Raw genomic sequence first — 21,233 nt, forward strand, 5'->3', positions numbered from 1 at the left:
GAAGGGCAGTTCCTTTCCCCAACTCACCCAGAAGCCAGTGGGCATAGTTTCTGCTTTCATTAGTTTATGTGGCATGACAAGACCATCAGCACACATGAAACGATCGGATAATTCAAAAAATAATTTGTTTGCAGTCTACTTTGTGCCAGCTTCAGAAGACAATTTACCTCAAATCCCAGCTGTCTTTTCCAAGATATGCAGCTATAGCCTAACCTCTTCATGCCTTTGTTTCTTCTTCTGTAAAGTAGGAAGAATAATATCAATAACACAACATTATTGTGATGATTAAATGAGATAAAGTATGTGCAGTACTTAATACAATATATGGCACATAATAAGAGCTAAAAATACAGTAGCTGCTATCTTCTGCAAGGCCCTACTGGAGAGACAAAATCATAATTTCTGCCCTTGAGTTTTAGTCCAGCTGAACATAAAACAAGGCAGAGCTAATAAATGTTTGGACAGAGATATTAATGGATTTGCAAGATGATGGGAGGAGAGAGACTACAGATGCTAGATTTTATGACAAGTATTATAGAATTTCTGAGACAGGAGAAATTATCGAAGGCTGGCTTAGTATGGAAAGCTCTCTGAAAAAGGGCTTGAAAAATAGGTCAAGTTTGGATAGGTAAGAAAGAAGAAAAAGCTTATTAAAGGAAAGAACATGAAGCTGGTCCAAAGGTATTGAGTTGTCTCAGTTGATTGTTCACAGTCAGTTACAGATGGAACTCCCTTTTCTACTCTTTGGCCCTTTCTCACTACTGTACATGACTAGTCTTAAAAAAAAAAGGAACATGAATGAAGATGAAGATTTAGAAGGTGAAATGGCCATAGTGTGTAGGTAGGATAGTAAAAGGAGACTGTTCAATTGCAGATATGGAATGTGAGATGAGCAACATGATGAAGGCAGTGTGTAAGGAACATTCATTTGTGAGCAGTACGTATGGTACTTGGATAAAAAATATCCAAGAATGGTATAATAGTAGATCTTTGGTCTGATACCTCAGAGACTTAAGTAATAAGAGTTTCAGTAAGATGGAGTTACACTGATGACACCTAAGGTCCATGCCAATATTTATGTTCTATCATTTCTTTCTTCTTTTTTTTTTTTTTTTGGAGACAGGGTTTCGCTCTTGTTGCCCAGGCTGGAGTGCAGTGGCGCGATCTTGGCTCACTGCAACCTCTGCCTCCTGGGTTCAAGGATTCTCCTGCCTCAGCCTCCCAAGTAGCTGGGATTAGGGTGAGGGACAGGCACCTGTCCCACACCCAGCTAAGTTTTGTATTTTTAGTAGAGACGGAGTTTCACCATGTTGGCCAGACTGGTCTCGAACTCCTGACCTCAGGTGATCCACCCGCTCCAGCCTCCCAAAGTGCTAGGATTACAGGTGTGAGGCACTGCACCCAGCCTTACATCTGTTTTTAAGCAGGTTACTGGGTTCTGGCAGTGAGGGTTGGATATAGCTCTATAGTAGCTATTATGTCTCGTTACTCATAGCTGTGTACCATAGAAATGTTTCTTTCTATCTTTTTTCTTTTCTTTTTTTTTTTTGAAACGGAGTCTTGCTCTGTTGCCCAGGCTGGAGTGCAGTGGCGCAATCTCTGCTCACTGCCCCCTCTGCCTCCCAGGTTCAAGCAATTCTCCTGCCTCAGCCTCCCGAGTAGCTGGAATTACAGACGCCCGCCACCATGCTCGGCTAATTTTTGTATTCTTAGTAGAGACAGGGTTTCATCATGTTGGCCAGGCTAGTCTCAAACTCTTGACCTCATGATCCGCCCTCCTTGGCCTCCCAAAGTGCTGGAATTCCAGGCATGAGCCACTGCGCCTGGCCCAACTTGTGTTTTCAACCAGTGAAAGGAGATGCTGCTTTTCAGTGACTTGAGGTTGACTCAGTAGTATTTGGTAAACATGTAAACAAAATGATATTGTTGATGTTGAATCACCAGCTACTTGAAATAACATTTTCAATTTCAAGTAACTCCACAGGCAAAGCAATAATAAATATCAACAACTCAAATTTGCAAAGCACTGTTTACCAAATGTTTACAGTTTCTTCTTCTTTTTTTTTTTTTTTTTTATTTGAGGTCTTGCTCTGTTGCCCCGGCTGGAATGCAGTGGTGTGATCATAGCTCACTGCTATAACTTTGTTTTTGTTGTTGTTGTTGTTGTTGTTGTTGTTTTGAGATGGAGTATTGCTCTGTCACTAGGCTGGAGTACAGTGGCACTGTCTCAGCTCACTGCAACCTCCGCCTCCAGGATTCCAGTGATTGTCCTCCCTCAGCCTCCCGAGCAGCTGGGACTACAGGCACATGCCACCAGGCCCAGCTAATTTTTGTATTTTTAGTAGAGATGGGGTTTCGCCATGTTGGCCACGATGGTCTTGATCTCTTGACCTCGTGATCCGCCCACCTCGACCTCCCAAAATGCTGGGATTACAGGCGTGAGCCACCATGCCTGACCTTTTTTTTTTTTTTTTTTTTTTTTTTTGAGATGGAGTTTCGCTATTGTGGCCCAGGCTGGAGTGCAATGACACCATCTTGGCTCACTGCAACCTCCACTTCCCAGGTTAAGTGATTCTCCTGCCTCACCCTCCCTAGTAGCTGGGACTACAGGCATGTACCACTGCACCTGGCTAATTTTGTATTATTAGTAGAGTTGGGGTTTCACCATGTTGGCCAGGCTGGTCTGGAACTCCTGACCTCAGGTGATCCGCCTGCCTTGGCCTCCCAAAGGGCTGGGATTACAGGTGTGAGACACTGCGCCTGGCACTGCTATAACTTTGAACTCCTGAGTTCAAGCAGTCCTCCTGTCTCAAGTAGCTGGGACTATAGGCATGGAACACTGTGCTGGTGATAAATATATATATATATATATATATATATATTTAAAATCCTCACAATAGTCTCATAAAATGGATATTATCACTTCACAGTTAAGAAAATAGGCCTAAGGTCTTAGAATAAGTAGCAGACCTGGAGTCTGAACATGAAAGTGTCTGCTTTCCATGCCCAGTGGCATATCTGCTACACAAAGCCATTTCCTTTAAGATGACCAGGGGCTGTGGGGTTCAATCAGTAGGGAGTTTTTTATTTGTTTGTTTGTTTGTTTGTTCGTTTTAAGATGGAGTCTCGCTCTGTCACCCAGGCTCATGATCTTGGCTCACTGCAACCTCTGCCTCCCATGTTCAAGCGATTCTCCTGCCTCAGCCTCCCGAGTAGCTGGGACTATGAGCGTGTGCCACCACGCCTGGCTAATTTTTTGTATTTTTAACAGAGACGGGGTTTCACTGTGTTAGCTAGGATGGTCTCGATCTCTTGACCTCGGGATCCGCCAGCCTCGGCCTCCCAAAATGCTGAGATTACAGGCATGAGCCACTGCGCCAGGCCGGGAGTTTTTAACTTGTATGCCAGTTATCCTTCTTAGGAGTGTGCAACATTTTGATCAGGAAAAAGATGTATTTTAGGATTCATATTGTAAATCACAGTGTTAATTCATAGTGATATCTGTCAAGTGGAGTGTTGAGCTGACTGGAAGCCACCTGATGTACTTTGGGGATAAAATTTGCTGCAGCTAAGAGATATTAATAGAATCTAATGTCAAGTTCGTATCAAAGACAGATAGTGTTTATTGGAACAAAGGGTAAACTTGGACTTGTGGAGAGCCTAGACAGAACAGTAAACTTCTTTGTTGTAACACACCAAAGGGTGACCAAATAGAAAGTGTGATCACTAGAAAGTTTTTTCAAGTTTCTAAATTGGGTTTTTTAAAACCAATATTTGCATTTTAATAATTCCTTTTGGTGTGCTGCTGAAAATTTTCTATTCAGAAGTGTACCAGTAACTCAGAAACTATTGTACAACACTATCTTAAATGTTAAATTGTCTCGTACTTTATACTGCTTTTGTCATCCCTTTGTCCTGCTTTAAAATGTAGGGTCATCCAAGGCAACACCTACCCAAGGTCAACCCTACAGCACCTACAGGGCAGTTCCTATCCAGAGAAAGTATTTGTTTTTGTAAACATTGAATAAGTACTTTAAGCTTTGAGGTAAAACTACAATGGGGTTGTTAAAGGTATTGTGTCTATGGTGATCATTTCTTCATGTAGCCTGATATGCAGTGACTTGCTTCTGTAGCCATCTAGCATCTGAAGGTACTGCCTGTCCTCTTTCTTCCCAGTGTTCTTTTTTCTTTTTCTTTTTTTTCCTATGACACAGCTCCAGGAGGTCCTGAAAACACATGCCCTTCCATGATTCTTATGCAAGGTAGTTGTGGATTGGGAAGTCAGAACTACTTTCTGAGGGGATTACCTTCTTTGGGATTTCTCTTGGGTTTTGCTGAGGATTTCTACATGGCCATTCTGACAGAAGTGAGAAACAACATTTGTGCTTTATTTTCTGAGTCTTCTGAATGCTGGTTGTTTCACAAATTATAGAAATAAAAATATTCTCATTCAGTAGTAAGAGTCTGAATTCAAGGAGGGACAGGTAATACAATCCCTGTTTTCCAGGATGGAAAAACTGGAGCTACAGAAGATTAAAGAGCTGTCTAGAGATCACACTGCAAGACACTGGGAATTGGATCTGGGTCTTCTAACTCATTTGTAGAGTCTGATATATTTCAGGAAGATGATACCGAAGGTCTTCTTTTCAGTCTGAGTCTTTTTCTTGGCTTGTAAATTCCAGGTACAATGCCGGGCCTTCAGTGACTGGATGAAACATTGTACTGAGAAAATTGAAGGCCCTTGCCAAACATGTACAATGATGGCCTGGAAATACAAACTACCAACTATATGCTAAGAGAAAAGAAACAAAGTGTTTTGTTCGGGTTTATAGAGAGGAAGTGTCTCTAATGCCTCAGTTTTTCAAGTCCTGTGGAGAAGCAGTAGCCGTACATAGGAGCACAGTTCCTTTTGTGTTTGTTTAAACCTACAAGAGGAGAAACAAATGATTTTTGGCAGTCTGACTAGTAAGCAAGCAGAATATGTGTCATCTCGTCATCCAATAGATGTGGAGCTCTTTGTTCTTTTTTTTTTTTTTTTTTTTTTTAATAGAAGCACCATGTTGCCCAGGCTGATCTTGAACACTCTTGGCCCCAAGTGATCCTCCTGCATTGGCCTCCCAAAGTGCTAGGATTACAGGCATGAGCTACCCCACCTGGCCTCTGTATTCTTTTTGTTTGCTTTGGGACATACTGTAGGAGCAGTGTTTGTACCAAAAGACTGTCTGATTAAGGGAGATATGGGATGCTTGGGGGAGGGATATGAAAGGAGAGATGGGATGGTGGATCACAGTGGCTTAATAAAATGTGAAATAAAAGGCTTGAAGACCTGTTTTTTTTTTTTTTTGAAGACCCATTAACCAGGAGAAAAGGGGTCTATCTGGAAGGTATTTGCCACAACTGACAAAGGCAGTCCTTTTTTTTTTGTTTTTTTTTTTTGAGATGGAGTCTTGCTGTGTCACCCAGGCTGGAGTGCAGTGACTCCATCTCGGCCCACTGCAACCTAAGCCTCCCAAGTTCTAGCCATTCTCCTGCCTCAGCCTCCTGAGTAGCTGGGACTACAGGCACCCGCCACCACGCCTGGCTAATTTTTTGTATTTTTAGTAGAGACAGGGTTTCACCGTGTTAGCCAGGATGGTCTCGATCTCCTGACCTCAGGTGATCCGCCAGCCTCGGCCTCTCAAAGTGCTGTGATTACAAGCGTGAGCCACTACACCCAGCCAAAGGCAGTCTTTTAGAAGGACTGAGACTTACAAGAGGCTAAAAAGGAAATCTCAAAATTTTCGACTCATCATTCATATAGATAGATAGATAGATAGATAGATAGATAGATAGATAGATAGATAGATAGATAGATAGATACACATATAAATAATGAGTTTCTAGGTCCCTTGGTTCACCTCCATTGTAAGTGAATTTAGTTTTCCTTTGGCTGCAGTATTAAGCTGTGTATATTGTACATATGTGGTCATGTTTTTGCACCTACAGGGAGAACTTTGGAGTCAAATCTGTGTTATATAAGGAAGGAGAAGTGACTACTGGCCAAACAGGAAACCATAGGAGAGCACAGATGAGGCTTGCAGATTCAGATTCATGAGGATGAGTGCTACCCTGATGTTTCAGTGCCTGAGGCAGGGTGTTGAAGCAGCTCCACTTCAAAAAGAAATATATATTTGAGAAGTAAAAGTTACTTGGGGTATATAGGAATTCACATATGTGCTCCATTATGATTTAATGGAATTGGTTTTGTTTTTCTGTGTAGTTTTGGATTCCTCAGAAACTTGAATCAGACCAGGATCCTGTTGGCCTCTTGATCCCTTTGGGGCTCTGCTTGTGAGTAGCAGCCTCCCTGTACCTCCCTCATTGTGGCAGTCAGAGTTCAAGCCCTCATTACAGGAATGATCATAATAATTATACTACTGAAGATAATAGCAAGAATAATATATATGTCAGGCAGTTCTAAAAGTTTGACAAATATTATCTAATATCCTTACCGTAGCCTTTTGACGTGGGTGCTGTTATTGTCTCATCCCTACCAAAAATTACTTTATTAAATCCTCATCTCCATGCTGTTTTATACTTTTTCCTCTAACTCTTATTTATTTATTCATTCATCCTCCATCCCATTCTTTTCCTCTGTACCACTGTGTACATTTTATCAAGCAGAGAAGTGGGAAGAATAATATTACTGACAAAAGAACAGTATGGGCAAAGTTAAGAAAATGCATGGTATGTTTTCAAGGAATGACCAGCAACTATCTGGCATAGAGGGTACTTGAGGGACAGTGGTAGGAGGTAAAACTAAAAATATAGACCCTGGGAACAAATTTTTGAGGCCCTCAAAAGTCATGCCATGAGGTTTGAGGTTTTAAAGAGGGAAGTGGTAGTAAGTCTATTTTTTTTTTTCGAGACAGAGTCTCGCTCTGTCACCCAGGCTGGAGTGCAGTGGCGCAATCTCAGCTCACTGCAACCTCCACCTCCCGGGTTCAAGCAAGTCTCCTGCCTTAGCCTCCTGAGTAGCTGGGATTACAGACGCATGCCACCACGCCTGGCTAATTTTTGTATTTTTGGTAGAGACAGGGTTTCACCATGTTGGTCAGGCTGGTCTCGAACTCCTGACCTCGTGATCTGCCCACCTCGGGCTCCCAAAGGGTTGGAATTACAGGCGCGAGCCACTGCACCTGGCCTGTAAATCTATTTTATGAAGTAACTGGGTGGAGAGTGGGTTAGAGAAGGAAAAACAGTTTAGGATTCTGTTACATTAGTCTGGGTGAGAGAGGCTGGAGTTGGGCTTTGGCTGGAGAGAATAGGTAACCATTTTGATATTTTGGAAACAGAACCAACAGGATTTTGGTTATTGAATTGGAAGCACTATGAAAAAAATGAGAACAAAGCATTTTTGTGTTCAGAAAAATGAGACATGCGGGGGCCGGGCACAGTGGCTCACGCCTATAATTCCAGCACTTTGGGAGGCTGAGGCGGGCAGATCACCTGAGGTCAGGAGCTCGAGACCAGCCTGACCAACATGGAGAAACCCTATCTCCACTAAAAATACAAAAAAATTAGTCAAGCATGGTGGTGCATGCCTGTAATCTCAGCTACTCAGGAGACTAAGGCAGGAGAATCACTTGAACCCAGGAGGCGGAGGTTGCAGTGAGCCGAGATCACGCCATTGCACTCCAGCCTGGGCAACAAGAGCGAAACTCCATCTCAAAAAAAAAAAAGAAAAATGAGACATGCTTATTAAAAAAATCCAATAATACTGAAAAGTACAGAGACAATTTAACCATAGTCTTAGCATCCTGGAGTAATGATTTTGGTTCACATCCTTCCAGACATTTGTATATATATTTAAGCACATGTGTCATGTGTGTATATGTTATTACATAAATTGACTCAGAGGTTAGATGCTATTCTATTTTCTTTTAACACTATGTTATGGATATCTTTATATGTTAATGTATATAGCTATATCAGTAGTCTCAACTTGGGGTGATTTGGCCTCCTAGGGGACGTTTGGCAATCCCTGGAGACATTTTTGGTTCTAATAACTGGGGAGGTGGGTTCCTGGCATCTAATGGGTAGAGGCCAGAGACATTGCTAACATTCTAGTAGGCACAGGACAACTTCCCATAACAGAATTATTTGGCCCCAAATATTAATTGTACTAAAGTTAAGAAACTGTCCTATATTATTGTTTTTATAATTTTTTATTGATTGATTGATTGAGACACGGTCTTACTGTGTTACCCAGGCTGGTTTCAAACTCCTGGGCTCAAGCAGTCGTCCCACTTCACCTTCCAAGTAGCTGAGATTACAGGTTTAATTTTGATTTTGAAATAGTTGTAGACTTTTATTTTTATTTTTATTTTTTTGAGACAGAGTTTCGCTCTTGTTGCCCAGGCTGGAGTGCAATGGTGTGATCTCGGCTCACTGCAGCCTCCATCCCCCGGGTTCAAGCAATTCTCCTGCCCCAGCCTCCTGGGACTACAGGCATACGCCACCACAACCAGCTAATTTTGTATTTTTAGTAGAGATGGGGTTTCTCCATGTGGGTCAGGCTGGTCTTGAACTCCCGACCTCAGGTGATCCATCTGTCTCTGCCTCCCAAAGTGCTGGGATTACAGGTGTGAGACACTGTGCCTGGCCCGAAATAGTTGTAGATTTACACAAGAGTTTCAAAGATAGTACCAAGAGTTCCTGTATACCCTTCATCTACCTTGTCCTAATATTAATATCTTACATCATCATGGTACATTTATTAAAACTAAGAAATTGATATAGGTACAATACTATTAACTAAATTGTAGTCTTGGATTTCACCAGTTTTTTCACTTATGTCCCTTTTCCATTTCAGGATTCAATTTAGGATACTATACTGCAGTTAGTCATCATGTATCTTTAGTGTCCTCCAATCTTTGACAGTTTTCAGTCTTTCCTTGTCTTTTACGACCTTGATACTTTTGAAGGGTACTGGTCAGCTCTTTTGTAGATGTCTCTCCATTTGGGTTTTGGTTTCTCATGATTAGACTTGGCATTATGGATTTTGGGAAAGTATACCACAGAAGTGAAGTACCCTTCTCATTGGATCATATCAAAGTATGATATCAACATAGTATTAGCATGGCTTATTACTGGTGATGGTAACTTTGATCATTTGGTTGAGATTGTATACACGTTTCTCCACTGAAAAAGTCACGATTTTTCTCTTTTTGTGTTATTTATCTTTTCCATTTCCATAAAATGACAGTACCTAGTCATATTTGTTGGAAATCATTTGCCAAGTCTAGCCCACACTGAATAGAAGGAGAATTAAGCTTCATTTCCAGGATGAAAGCTTATCAAATAATTTGCGGACATATGTTAAAAGCACCACAGTAATTAATAAATGTTTTAGGGGAGATACTCTCAGGCTATGCAGGTGTCCTATTTCTCCTTAAAGTTTCACCCTCTGATTTTAGCATTCATCAGAGTCTTTCTTTTCTTTCTTTCTTTTTGTTTTCTTCCTTTCTTCCTTTTCCTTCCTTTTCCTTCCCCTCCCTCACTTCTTCCCTTCTTCCCTCCCTCCCTCCCTTCCTTCCTTCCTTCCTTTCTCTCTCTCTCTTTCTCTCTCTGTGTGTGTGTGTGTGTGTGTGTGTTTAGTACTTCCCGTCTGGTACTACAAGATGCTTCTAGTCCCTTTCAGTGGAAAGAGCTAGGAAATGTATGTATGTATATTAATCTATATATACACACATTTATATTTATTTCTCTATCTGTATGTATATTAAAATAAGCATGGGTTTATACTGGTATCTCTGACTAATCCAGCACCACAAGATTCATTCTAGTCTTCCCCCCTTGCTTATTTGTGACTTCTTTCTCAGAGTAAGAAATTTAGTTCTCATTCCCTATAGTATATTTACTTATTTGTGTAACCTGTAGTTTCAGTGATTACTCCTGTGAGAAACAAATTTACCAACTAGAGTACAATGTTTGCCTACAGTTTGTTTGTTTGTTTTTATCCTTACAGTATCGAGTAGTAACATTGTTTTATGAAGTTACTTAGATCAGCTCCTTTTGTTTTCCTCCCTGAGGTTATATCAGACGTTTGTAATGCAGTTAGATTTCATTTGTTACAGTCTGTAGTCTATCCTGGGTTCCCAGATATTCTGGTTATTTTTAAAAATTTGCATACAGTGGCCAGCTGCAGTGGTTCACACCTCTAATCCAAGCACTTTGGGATGCCAAGGAGGGAAGATTGCTTGAGCCTAGAAGTTTGGGATCAGCTTGGGTAACATAGTGAGAGCCCATCTCTACAAAAAAAAAAAAAAAAAAATTAGTCAGGCCTGGTAGCACATACCTGTAGTCCCAATTTCTCCTGGCTCAAGCAGGAGGATGGCTTGAGCCAGGGAGGTCAAGGCTGCAGTGAGTCATGATGGTGCCACTGCACTCTAGCCTGGACAACAAAGCAAGACTCTGTCCCAAAAAAACATTTTTTAAAATTTTTTGCACACATATAGTAAAGTGTACTCTTTATGATGTTTAGTTCTATGGGTTTTGACAGATGCATAGAGTCAGATATATACCCCACAGTACCATACTGAACAGTTCTATCACCCTAAAAAATCCCTTATAGTGGCCCCTTTGTAGTCAACCCCTCTATCTCCCCCAATCTCTGGCAACAACTTGCCTGTTTTCCATCCCTATTGTTTTGCCTTTTCCAGAATGTCTTAAAATGTAATCATACAATATGTAGCCTTTGAGGTTTGGCTTTTTTCACTTAGCAAAATACATTTTTTTAAAAGGTAGATTGATTGATTGATTGGAGACAGGGTCTCATTCTGTTGCCCAGGGTGGGGTGCAGTGGCGCCATCTCGGCTCACTGCAGCCTCAACTTCCTGGGCTCAAGCAATCCTCCTACCTCAGCACCCCAAGTAGCTGGGACTATAGGCGTGTGCCACCACACCTGGCTCATTTTTGTATTTTTTGTAGAGACGGTTTCACCACGTTGCCCAGGCTGGTCTGGAACTCCTGAGCTCAAGCAATCCACCTGCCTCAGGCTCCGATTATAGGCGTGAGCCACTGCACCTGGCCAGCAAAATACGTTTAAAATTCTTCCATGTTGTTGCATGCGTCCAATGCTCTTTATTGCTGAGTAGTATTCCACTGTTTGGATGTACCATAGTTTGTCTAGTCACCTTTCTTTTTTATGAGACGGAGTTTCTCCCTTGTTGCCCAGGCTGGGGTGCAGTGGTGCAATCTTGGCTTACTGCAACCTCCGCCTCCCGGGTTCAAATGATTCTCCTGCCTCAGCCTCCTGAATAGCTGAGATTACAGGCATGTGCGACCACGCCCAGCTAATTTTGTATTTTTAGTAGAGACATAGTTTCACCATATTGGTCAGGCTGGTCTTGAACTCCTGATCTCAGGTGATCCGCCCACCTCAGCCTCCTAAAGTGCTGGGATTACAGGCGTGAGCTACCGCGCCTGGTGTCTATTCACCTATTAAAGGACATCTGGGTTTCTGGTTTTTGGTGATTATAAAGAAAGCTATTGTAAACATTCATGTACAGGTTTTAGTGTGAAATTTCATTTGAGTAAATACCTAAGAGTGGGATTGCTAGGCTGTTTGGTAACTTTATGGTTTAACTTTACAGGAGACTACCAAACTGTTTTCTAAAATGACTGTACCATTTTGTATTTCTCCCAGTAGTGAATGAGAATTCGTGTTCTTCTGTATCTCTATATTATGTCCAGCATTTGGTATTGTCAGGCTTTTTTTTTTTTTTCTTTTTATTTCCGCAGTTCTATGTACTGGTATCTCATTGTCGTTAATTTACATTTCCCTAAAGACCAATGATGTTGAGCTTCTTTTATTTTATTTTTATTTTTTTAGTATTTATTGATCATTCTTGGGTGTTTCTCGCAGAGGGGGATTTGGCAGGGTCATAGGACAATAGTGGAGGGAAGGTCAGCAGATAAACATGTGAACAAGGGTCTCTGGTTTTCCTAGACAGAGGACCCTGCGGCCTTCCACAGTGTTTGTGTCCCTGGGTACTTGAGATTAGGGAGTGGTGATGACTCTTAACGAGCATGCTGCCTTCAAGCATCTGTTTAACAAAGCACATCTTGCACCACCCTTAATCCATTTAACCCTGAGTGGACACAGCACATGTTTCAGAGAGCACGGGGTTGGGGGTAAGGCCATAGATTAACAGCATCCCAAGGCAGAAGAATTTTTCTTAGTACAGAACAAAATGGAGTCTCCCATGTCTACTTCTTTCTACACAGACACAGCAACAATCTGATTTCTCTTTCCTTTCCCCACACTTCCCCCCCTTCCACTTGACAAAACCGCCATCGTCATCATGGCCCGTTCTCAATGAGCTGCTGGGTACACCTCCAAGATGGGGTGGCGGCCGGAGAGAGGGGCCCCCCACCTCCCAGACGGGGCGGCCAGGCAGAGGCGCCCCCCGCCTCCCGGACGGGGCGGCTGGCCGGGCGGGGGCTGTCCCCCACCTCCTGGAGGGGGCAGCTGCCGGGCAGAGACGCTCCTCACTTCCCAGACAGGGCGGCTGCCGGGCGGAGGGGCTCCTCACTTCTCAGACGGGGCGGCCGGGCAGAGACGCTCCTCACCTCCCAGACGGGGTGGCGGTCGGGCAGAGACACTCCTCAGTTCCCAGATGGGGTCGCGGCCGGGCAGAGGCGCTCCTCACATCTCAGACGATGGGCGGCGGGGCAGAGACGCTCCTCACTTCCTAGACGGGATGGCGGCCGGGCAGAGGGGCTCCTCACATCCCAGACGATGGGCGGCCAGGCAGAGACGCTCCTGGCTTCCCAGACGGGGTGGCGGCCGGGCAGAGGCTGCAATCTCGGCACTTTGGGAGGCCAAGGCAGGTGGCTGGGAGGTGGAGGTTGTAGCGAGCCAAGATCACAACACTGCACTCCAGCCTGGGCAACATTGAGCACTGAGTGAGCGAGACTCCGTCTGCAATCCCGGCACCTCGGGAGGCCGAGGCTAGCAGATCACTCGCGGTTAGGAGCTGGAGACCAGCCCAGCCAACACGGCGAAACCCCGTCTCCACCAAAAAAATACGAAAACCAGTCAGGCGTGGCAGCGTGCGCCTGCAATCCCAGGCACTCGGCAGGCTGAAGCAGGAGAATCAGGCAGGGAGGTTGCAGTGAGCCGAGATGGCGGCACTACAGTCCAGCCTCCAGTCGGCATCAGAGGGAGACCCTGGAGAGAGAGGGAGAGGGAGACCATGGGGAGAGGGAGGGGGAGAGGGAGAGGGAGAGCTTTTTTTGAGACAGAGTTTTGCTCTTGTTGCCCAGGCTGAAGTGCAGTGGCACGATCTCGGCTCACTGCAACCTCTGCCTCATGGGTTCAAGCGATTCTCCTGCCTCAGCCTCCTGACTAGCTGGGATTACACAGGCCTGCCACCACGCCCAGCTAATTTTTATATTTTTAGTGGAGACGGGGTTTCACCACGTTGGCCAGGATGGTCTAGAACTCCTGACCTCAGGTGATCCACCCGCCTCGGCCTCCCAAAGTGCTGGGATTACAGGCGTGAGCCACCACGCCCAGCCAGTGTTGAGCTTCTTTTCATATCCTTATTTGCCATCTGTATATCCTTGGTGAAGTGTCTCTCGGATCTTTTGCCCACGGGAGTGGGGTTGTTTTCTTATTGTTGAATTTTAAGAGTTTTTTTTTTTTTTTTTTTTTTGAGAGGAAGTTTTGCTTTTGTCGCCCAGGCTGGAGTGCAATGGCACGATCTTGGCTCACTGCAACCTCCACCTCCCGGGTTCAAGTGATTCTCCTGCCTCAGCCTCCTGAGTAGCTGGGATTATAGGTGCTTGCCACCACGCCTGGCTAATTTTTTGTATTTTTAGTAGAGATGAGGTTTCACCATGTTAGGCAGGCTGGTCTCGAAGTCCTGCCCTCAGATGATTCACCTGCCTCAGCCTCCCAAAGTACAGGGATTACAGGCGTGAGCCACTGTGCCTGGCCAAGAGTTCTTTATATATATCCTGGGTACAAATCCTTTATCAGATATGTTTTTCACAAATATTTTCTCCCAATCTGTGGCTTATTTTTTCATTCTCTTCACAGTATCTTTCACAGAGCAAAAGTTCTACATTTTTATAATGCCTAATTTAATTTATCTTTTTTTTTCTTTTATGGATCATGAGGTCAGGAGATTGAGACCATCCTGGCTAACACGGTGAAACCCCGTCTCTACTAAAAATACAAAAAAAAATAGCCAGGCATGGTGGTGGGCTTCTGTAGTCCCAGCTACTTGGGAGGCTGAGGCAGGAGAATGGCATGAACCCGGGAGGTGGAGCTTGCAGTGAGCCGAGATGGAGTCACTGCACTCCAGCCTGGGCGACAGAGCGAGACTCCATCTCGAAAAAAAAAAAAAAGAATCTTGAAGGGGTTCAGTGTGTGGTAGCTGTCTTTTCCTCAGTTTCTGGAATTTAATTTCACCTCAGTAGGAATTCATTACTTGAAGCAAACAAACATACCAGAGTCAAATGGGGATAAAAATTCTAGTGAGTGGCAGCAGAAATAGCTTGGGTTATAGGCAGAGCAGCCTGGCATTAGTCCTGTCTCTGCTTCCAGCCAGTTATATGGCCAGGGGAGCCTGAGTATTCTCGAATATAAAATGTTGGGTGTTTGGACTGGATGCAGAGCTTCTCCAGTGTTTGTTTGCAGGTGGACTCCAAGCAGCCACTGCAGAAGCTCTATGTCGCAGTTTCTCATGTTTTAACTTAAAAATATGTGCCAATTTTGCATTCTCTGCCCTAATGTTTGTTTAGATGTAAAAATGTTTCAATTTTTTTTTTCTGCTACCTAGTAAGATTGATACTTCAGAAGAATGTATCACATGTATGTTATACACATCTCAGTTTGAAAACTATGGCCTTGGCCAGGCGCAGTGGCTCACCCCTGTAATCCCAGCACTTTGGGAAGCCAAGGCGGGCGGATCACCTGAGGTCGGGAGTTCGAGACTAGCCTGACCAACATGGAGAAACCCTGTCTCTACTAAAAATACAAAATTAGCCGGGCGTGGTGGTGGATGCCTATAATCCCAGCCACTCGGGAGGCTGAGGCAGGAGAATCACTTGAACCCAGGAGGTGGAGGTTGCGGTGAGCCGAGATTGTGCCACTGCACTCCAGCAAGGGCAACAAGAGCGAAACTCCATCTCAAAAAAACAAAAGAAGAAAACTATGGCCTTATATGATTCTGGTCCCTTTTCCCTTAAAGAGAAGAGCCGTAGGAAAGAATAAAAGCCATAATCTGCACTATAAATTCCAAACCATGAGTCTCATCACACTGACTCAACAGATCAGGCACAGATTCTCCTGCTTTTTTATTTTATTTTTTGAGACAGTGTCTCCCTTTGTCGCCCAGGCTGGAGTGCAGTGGTGCAATCATGGCTCACAGCAGCCCTGACCTCCTGGCTCAAGCAGTCCTCCCACCTCAGTCTCCTGAGCAGCTAGAACTATAGGCACGTGCCACCATGCCTGGCTGATTAAAACTGTTTTTTTTGTTTTTGTTTTGTTTTTTTTTGTAGACATGGGGTCTTTGTGTTGCCTAGGCTGGTTTCAAACTCCTGAGCTCAAGCGATCCTCCTATCTTGGCCTCCCAAGGTGTTGGGATTACAGGTGTGAGCCACTGTGCCTGGCCTTCTCCTGCTTTCTGAGCATCTTAATGTGTCCAGTTTATTCAGCATATCTACAGTTGAATTTCTGCCAGAGTTGAAAAGAGTAATTGCCTTGATGTTCCTGCAGCAAACTTATTAGTCCTAACCTACTGAAGTTATGTTTAAAAAAAGTTTTCTTTTAATTAAAAAAGTAAAGTGAGTCAAGAAATCAGCCTTTCCCATACTCTTCAACATCTCTTCAGTTGAATTTGTCTAAAGGAAAATCAACTTCCCAGTGAGTGTCAACATCTTTAAGAAAATAATTTTTCTTTTCATCTACCTATGCTAAAACTATCTTTTCTCCCGAAGCTTGGACTATTAAAACTAGAAGAAATTAGCTGGGCGTGGTGACAGGTGCCTATAATCCCAGCTACTTGGGAGGCTCAGATAGGAGAATCGCTTGAACCTGGGAGGGGGAGGTTGCAGTGAGCCAAAATCATGCCACTGCACTCTAGCCTGGGAGACAGAGACTCTGTCTAAAAAAAAGAACTAGAAGAGATGTTAGATGTGAGAAACTTGAGGTTCCAGAAGAAAAACTTGACCTTCCTCCTTCCTGCCTTCCTTCCTTCTTTCCTTCCCTCCCTCCCTCTCTCCCTCTTCCCTTTCTTTTCTTTTTCTTTTCTTTTCTTTGTTTCTTTTCTTTTCCTTCCCTTTCTTTCCTCCCTTTCTTTTCCTTTTCCTTCTTTCTTTCCTTTTCTTCTTTTCTTTCTTTTTCCTTTCATTCCTTCCCTCCCTTCCTTCCTTTCTTTTTCTTTTCTTTCCTTTATCACTCTCTTCTTTCCTTTCTTTCCTTCCTTTCTTTCTTTCCTTTCTTTCCTTCCTTTCTTTCTTGTCTCGTTGTGCTGCCCAGGCTGGAGTGTAGTGGTGCAATTATGGCCCACTGCAGCTCGCCCTCTTGGGCTCAAATGACCCTCCCATCTTAGCCTCCTGAGTAGTTGGGACTACAGGTGCACACCACCATGCCTGACTAATTTTCTTTTTTTTTTTTTTTTTTTGTAGAGACAGAGTCTCACAATGTTGCCCAGCTGGTCTCAAACTTTGGGCTCAGTGATCTGCCTGCCTCAGCCACCCACGGTGCTGGGATTACAGGCGTGAGCCACCATGCCTGACGAGAATCCTTACTGTTAACCACTTTTCTATATGCTATGTGCCTCTCAATGATGGAATGTCCACTAGACAGTTGAATATACAGGTCTGGCACCACAAAAAGAGAACTAGATTGTGGATATGGATTTTGGGAGTTATCAGCACAACAGTGGTTGTAGAAGCCATGGGTGTCACCCAGAGAAAGTTCATAATACAAAAAGGCAGATGGATGCCATAAAGACTGCCATTTCTCAATATTGTTTCCTGACAGATACTGCTAATAGATCAGTGGCTGGCCTCAGTAAAGTAGATGGAGGAAGGTCTAGTGGGATAGGAAGAAAAACCTGGAAAGAATGGTGCCCTTGAAGCCCCAAAGGGGAGTGATTTATGAAGGGGAGAGAGCTCAATAGTATCAGATTGTTGCTTTTTCCATTACTTGCTTTGAGAGCTAAGTAGAAAAGTGTTATATTTGGCAGTCAGTGTTCATTAATGATCTCAGTAAGATATCCATAGGGCAGTGGAGGGCAGCAAGCAGTGATTATATTGAGCCATAATCCAAGGTTGTGGTTTTCAAGGCAGGTGTAATCCATTGAGGCAAGAAAGTGATTGAAGGACTTTAGGATCTAATTTGAAATGGGAAGGACATAAGTGAAAAGGTGGAAGATAACTTGCAGGGAAGGAACCAAACCAGGGGGCAGCTTTTCCTTTTGCTTGTAGACAGCTATGTTGGGACATCACAGCCAGCACTCAGAGCTCTGGGATCTGCCCACTGCCACGGACACTGCTGCTGATTAGCACACTCAGGGCCACCCTACAGCAAGGCTGCCCAAAAGGATGGAGCCTTAAAAGGATGGGATCTTTGGCTGTACACTTAAAAAACCTGGGGGAAGTATCTGCAAGGTGAAATTTCTTTAGATCAGGGTTTCTCAATTTCAGGACTGTTGACATTTTGGGGCCGGATAATTTTTTTTTTTTTTTTTTTTTTTGAGACGGAGTCTCGCTCTGTCAGTGCAGTGGCGCAATCTTGGCTCACTGCAAGCTCCGCCTCCCGGGTTCACACCATTCTCCTGCCTCAGCCTCCCGAGTAACTAGGACTACAGGCGCCTGCCACCACGCCCGGCTAATGTTTTGTATTTTTAGTAGAGATGGGGTTTCACTGTGTTAGCCAGGATGGTCTCGATCTCCTGACCTCGTGATCCACCTGCCTCAGCCTCCCAAAGTGCTGGGATTACAGGTATGAGCCACCACGCCTGGCCTGGGGATGGATAATTCTTTGTGTTTGGGGCTGAAGGCTAGACCAGAGTGCATCATTGGATGTGTAGCAGCATCCTTGGCCTCTACCCTCTAAATGCTAGTAGCACCCCCAGCCCTACAGTTGTGACAATCAAAAACGTTTCTGGCTGGGTGCAGTGGCTTATACCTGTAATCCCAGCACTCTGGGAGACCGAGGCTGGCGGATCACCTGAGGTCAGGAGTTCGAGACCAGCCTGGCCAACATAGCAAAACCCTGTCTCTACTAAAAGCACTAGCCAGGCGTGGTGGCAGGTACCTATAATCCCAGCTACTTGGGAGGCTGAGGCAGGAGAATTGCTTGAACCTGGGAGGTGGAGGTTGCCGTGAGCTGAGATCACACCACTGCACCCCAGCCTGGACATTGCCAGATGTCTCCCAGTGAACAAAATCACTTGAATTGAGAACCATGGCTCTGGATTCTGCTGGTTTTCTTCTTCTAGTTCTCTGTTATGGATTTCTTTTTTTGTTTTTTGTTTTTTCCATATCTTTTGTTGTTGTTGTTGTTTATAGTTTTTTTCATATCTCTTTTTTTTTTTCCTCTGTTGTAGATTTCTTTTACCTTCATTAGTTCCTCCAGGCATTTCAGCTCTGTTGATTTGGAGAGTTCAGGTTATTTCAGCGTTGTACCATTTTTACAATTTTTTTTTTTTCAGTGTGGAAATAAACCATCAATAGAGGTGCAACAAAGTGGTATATTTTTCTATAATGCCCAATTTAATGCCTAGAACATTAAATGTTTAGTGGTTATACACTCTTGTATCATGTATCTTCTTTAATTACAGCTATTTGTGTCTAACTTGGACTCTGAGGACTAGGACTCTTTTTTTTTTTAAGAGACAGGGTCTTGCTCTGTTGCCCAGGCTGGAGTGCAGGGGCACCTTTTTAGCTCACTATAGCCTTGGGCTCCTGGGCCTAAGCAGTCCTCCTGCCTCAGCCTCCAAAGTAGCCGGGAGGCACGTGCCACCACACCCAACTAATTTTTAAATTTTTGGTAGAGATGGAGTCTCACTATGTTGGCCGGGCTGGTCTTGAACTCCTGGTCTCAAGTGATCCTCCTACTCAGCCTTCTAAAGTGCTGGGATTATAGGTGTGAGCCACCATGCCCGTCCATGGGACTTTCTTAATCTTCTTTTCATAACTAACATGTTGCAGTATACCTAACACATAGTAGACGCTTAGTAAATGTTTGTAGAGATAAGTCAATTATGTTAGATAATTGATGAAGTGGATTAAACCTGGAATTTTTCAGAATATTTCGGTCATCAGGCCTTACAAAGAAGCCAGTTGTCCCTTAGTATCGTCAAAATATGGTTTGTGCAGAGAAAAGCATTTCATTCCAAATCATTTCCATGCACACAGATCACAAGTATCCTTTGGGAGAAGGGGAAATGGAGCAGAGTGGCATGCTGTCTTTGAAAGATAACACAGATCCTTTTGGCTCTTCCCAGCATTCAGGCTGATTGTAGGTAGAGTGATGCTGAAACTGTAATTGAAGCTGAAAAATAGGGGAAGTGTAAGAGATTCAGCTACAAATCTCACATGTGAATGTTTTCTAGGCTGGTAATAAAATAATAAGCCTGATTGTGGCATTTAGAGCATGGATGTGACCTAAACCTCTGGACCAAATGTGATACTTACAAAATTGATTAATTTCTAAGTTTGTTTAGATATTTATGCCTGGTACAAATGTGAAAAATGTTGTGTTTTTGCTTCTTAACTGTGCAGTATGATTTTATTTGATAAATAAAGGATACCCATAAAAACACATAATTAATAACTGTACAGCTCAATACAATAACAAAAAGTTAAAATATCTGTGTAACCACAACTCAACTGAATTTCAATTCAAGAAACGGAATATCACAAGAAATAGAACATTACCAGCTCTTAATAATTTTGAAAATTTTATTTCATTGCTGCTATTCACTAGTTTCTTATTGTGCCTAAAAGCTATCATCCAAGTCTTTTTTTTTTTTTTTTTAATTGTGATATAACATTGACCATTAACCATTTCGGTGGCCATTTTAGCCATTTCAGTATTTCAGTGGCATTAAGTACAATAGCATTGTTCTGCAACCATTACTACCTTCCATCTCAATAGGTTTTTATCTTCTTAAAATGAAACTCTGTACCAGTTAAACAATAAATCCCTATTTTCCCCTCTCCCCAGCTCCTCGTAACTAATATTCTACTTTGTGTCTCTATGAATTTGACTACTCTAGGTACTTCATATACATGAGATCATACAGTGTTTGTCCTTTTGTGATTGGCTTATTTAACTTAGCATAGTATGTTCAAGGTTATCCATGTTGTAGGATGTATGATAATTTCATGCCTTTCTTTTTTTCTTTTTTTTTTTTTTTTTGAGACAGAGCCTTGCTCTCTTGCCCAGGCTGGAGTGCAGTGGTGCGATCTCGGCTCACTGCAACCTCTGCCTCCTAGGTTCAAGCAATTCTTCTGTCTCAGCCTCCTGAGTAGCTGGGATTACAGGTGCCTGCTACCACGCCTGGCTAATTTTTATATTTTTAGTAGAGATAGGGTTTCACCATATTGGTCAGGCTGGTCTCGAACTCCTGACCTCAGGTGATCCATCCATCTCAGTCTCCCAAAGTGCTGGGATTATAGGCACGACCCACTGCCCGGCCAACTTCCTGCCTTTCTTAAGGCTGAATAATACTCATTTGTATGCATAGACCACATTTTGTTTGTCTATTTATCTGTGGCTATTGTGAATAATGCTGCTGTGAACATGGATGTGTAAATATCTGTTTAACACCCTGCTTTCAATTCTTTTGGGTATGTACCTGAAGTGGAATTGCTAAGTTGTATGTTAATTCTGTTTTATTTTTTGAGGAACTGCCATATTGTTTTTCTTCCAGTTTTTGTTGTTGTTGTTGTTTTTAAGTTCTAGAGATCGGGTCTCGTTATGTTGCCTAGGTTGATTTTGAACTCCTGGGTCTGCCTCAGTCTTCCAAAATGTTGGGATTACAGGCCTGAGCCACCTTGCCCTTCCCGAAACTGCCATATTGTTTTCCGTAATAGCTGCACCATCTTACATGCCCCTCAGCAATGCACAAGGGTTCCAGTTTCTCTACATCCTTGCCAACATTTGCTATTATCTGTTTCTTTTTTCTTTTTCTAATAGCCATTATAATGAGTGTGAAGTACAT

The 21,233-nt window shown here is 43.3% G+C and overlaps 1 protein-coding gene across 1 annotated transcript in view; it reads left to right on the forward strand.

Annotated features, from left to right (window-relative positions):
- Positions 1-21,233, forward strand: part of TRIT1 (tRNA isopentenyltransferase 1) — a 42,458-nt gene that overhangs the window by 1,191 nt on the left and 20,034 nt on the right. The window lies entirely within an intron of this gene.

Source organism: Pan troglodytes, chromosome 1, assembly GCF_028858775.2.
Source record: "Pan troglodytes isolate AG18354 chromosome 1, NHGRI_mPanTro3-v2.0_pri, whole genome shotgun sequence".
NCBI lineage: Eukaryota > Metazoa > Chordata > Mammalia > Primates > Hominidae > Pan > Pan troglodytes.